The sequence below is a fragment of the Saimiri boliviensis genome, chromosome 13 (assembly GCF_048565385.1).
Source record: "Saimiri boliviensis isolate mSaiBol1 chromosome 13, mSaiBol1.pri, whole genome shotgun sequence".
NCBI classification, from domain to species: Eukaryota; Metazoa; Chordata; class Mammalia; order Primates; family Cebidae; genus Saimiri; species Saimiri boliviensis.
Genome location: NC_133461.1, coordinates 16,570,503 through 16,573,605, shown reverse-complemented (window position 1 = coordinate 16,573,605; position 3,103 = coordinate 16,570,503). Strand labels below are relative to the sequence as shown.

Sequence of the window (3,103 nt, the reverse complement as noted above, 5' to 3'; positions counted from 1 at the left end):
TTAAACATGGTAGAATAGCTTTGTGGTGTTTTAACTCAGCTTTGGCCTACTCCTCTCCCTTTCCTAGCATGGTGGCAGTTTTTAGATGCAACCTGTATTCCTGATGCGGATGCCTAGTTCCAGAGGGAGCAGAGCAGACTTAGTTCCTAAGGAATTGTGTTTGGGCATTCCTTGAAGGACTGACACAGGGTGCTTGCTTTGGTTTTAACTAAATTAGAACTCTTTCAGTACAGAAAAGTTGCTAAGCAGAGGGGTTCCTTGAAAACAGTGCTAGGCAAATAAATGAGCTGCTACTGCCTCAGCCAAAAGATTACAACTGGGTCAACCAATAGACATGCCACAACGTGTGAGAAAAAGCCAGGGAGAGAGTTACTTTGGGAAAGAGGAATTTGATAATCTCCTGCATACAACAGAAAATCTAGGAAGTCATGTGCATGCCCAGGGCAGGATGCATACCCTGAAAAGACCCTTAGCTTTCACTTCTGGCTGACTTTCAGGCTCAGTGTGAGCAGGAAGTGAAGGCTAAGGCAGAGCTGTAAATGGCCGGGCTAAGTGTGGAAGGAGTATCCCCAGCACAGAGCGAAACTGCAAAGACCAGTAGACTATTATTTTTTCTTTTGAGAAAATCTTTTTGAAACCACTAGCTGACCAAAAACTAAAGAAACACAGAATTCAGAGACCATCCACAGCAAACAACAACAAACCTCGAGGAAGGTGAAGAATCTTATATCCAGAGTTACCACATTTAAATATACAACATGCCCAGTTTTTAATGAAACAATTATGTGGCATACAAAGATACAAGAAAGTATGGCCCATTTGCATAAAAAAAGCCAAATGAACAGAAACTATACTTGAGGAAGCACAGACATTGTCTTAGTAGGCAAAGCTTTCAATCAACTGCCTTAAATATGCTCAAATAAATAAAGGCAACCATTGACAAGAATTAAACCAGACAAATAATGCCATAAAAAATATCAATAAAGAAATTTAATTATGTAAAGAAAGCAAATAAGAATTCTGAAGCTGAAAAATGTAACTGAAATAAAAATTTTGCTAGAGCTTCAACAGCAGATTCATGGAGGCAAAAGAATCAGTGAACTTGAAGATGAGCCCATTGTATTTATCCAGTTTGAGGAGCAGAAAGAAAAAAAAATGAAGACATGTGAACAGAGTATAAAGAACTGTGGGATAATTTGAGGTACACAATATATGCATCATGAAAGTCCCAGAGAGAGAAAGGGAGGGAAAAAATATTTGAAGAAAGAATCGCCTCGAACTCCCCAAATTTGATTTTAAAAACATGAATCTACACATTAAAGAATCTCAAAGAACTCCACACACATAATCAAATTGTCAAAAGACAAAGATGAAGAAAATCTTGAAAGCAGGAAGAAAAAAAATCTTAGAAAGAAAGAAGAGAGACAGTCCTAGATAAACAAAAGCTGAGGGAGTTTTCTGCTTACAGACTTCTCCTACAAGAAAACCTTAAGAGAGTCCTTCAAACTATAATGAAAGTCATTTCAGTACCTAGACGGTACCTCAAAGCTATATGAAGAAATAAAGAGCAATAATAATAAAAAGAAAGAACAATGGTAAAGAAAACTATATAGGTATTGTATTAGTATATGACTGTATTTTTGGATTCCTATGCTTCATTATTTTTGTTTAAGGGTAGACACATAGACCAACAAAATAGAAAGAAGAGTACAAACCCATACATCTGTGGTCAATTGATTCTTGACTAGGATAACAAGACTACTCAGTAGGAAAAGAATCATCTTTTCTACAAATGGTACTGGGACAACTGGGTATTCACATGCAAATTAATATTAATAAAATTGGATTCTACCTCACACCATAGACAAAAATTACTTAAAATTGATGAGAAATCTCAATGTAAGAGCTAAAACTATAATACTCTTAGAAGAAAACATAGAGGTAAATCTTTACCATCTCAGATTTGTCCATGAATTCTTAGAAATGACACCAAAGCCGATTTCAGCTGGTCCACCCGAGACCCCTTCAGCACCAGCCCTAGTCCCCCATGCGACCCCTTATCCGCTCCAACAAGATGAAAGAAACAATCATGAACCGGGAAAACTTGCCAAACTGCAGGCACAAGTGCGCATTGGTGGGAAAGGAACTGCTCGCAGAAAGAAGGTGGTTCATAGAACAGCCACAGCAGATGATAAAAATCTTCAGTTCTCCTTAAAGAAGTTAGGGGTAAACAGTATCTCTGGTATTGAAGAGGTGAATATGTTTACAAACCAAGGAACAGTGATCCACTTTAACAACCCTAAAGTGCAGGCATCTCTGGCAGCGAACACTTTCACCATTACAGGTCATGCTGAGACAAAGCAGCTGACAGAAATGCTACCCAGCATCCTAAACCAGCTCGGAGCAGACAGTCTGACTAGTTTAAGAGAGCTAAAGCTCTGCCCAGTCTGTGGATGGAAAAGCTCCACTTGCTACTGGAGAGGAGGAGGATGATGACGTTCCAGATCTTGTGGAGAATTTCGATGAGGCTTCCAAGAATGAGGCAAACTGAATTGAGTCAACTTCTGAAGATAAAACTTGAAGAAGTTACTGGGAGCTGCTATTTTCTATTATGACCGCTTTTTAAGAAATGTTTGTTTATGGATCTGATAAAATCTAGATCTCTAATATTTTTAAGCCCAAGCCCCTTGGACACTGCAGCTCTTCTCAGTTTTTTGCTTATACGCAATTCATTCTTTGCAGCTAATTAAGCCAAAGAAGCCTGGGAATCAAGTTTGAAACCAAGGTTAATAAAGTTCTTTGCCTAGGAAAAAAAAAAGAAAAAGAAATGACACCAAAGCCACAAACAACAATTGGACTTCATTAACATTTAAAGTTTCTGTGCTCTAAGGAATACTATCAAGAAAGTAAAAATACAATCCTTAGAATAAGAGAAAGTATTTGTAAATGATATGTCTGATAAGGGTCTAGCATCCATAATATATAAAGAGTTCTCACAACTTAGCATCTAAAAGACAACTCTATTTAAAAATGGGCAAAAGACTTCAATAGACATTTCTCCAAAGAAAATACACAAATTGCCAACAAGCACATGAAAAGATGC

At 37.7% G+C, this 3,103-nt stretch overlaps 1 pseudogene; it reads left to right on the top strand.

Moving 5' to 3' along the window:
- Positions 1 to 2,074: 2,074 nt before the first annotated feature.
- LOC101040651 (transcription factor BTF3 pseudogene) lies at positions 2,075 to 2,613 on the top strand (annotated as a pseudogene).
- The last annotated feature ends 490 nt before the right edge of the window (positions 2,614 to 3,103 follow it).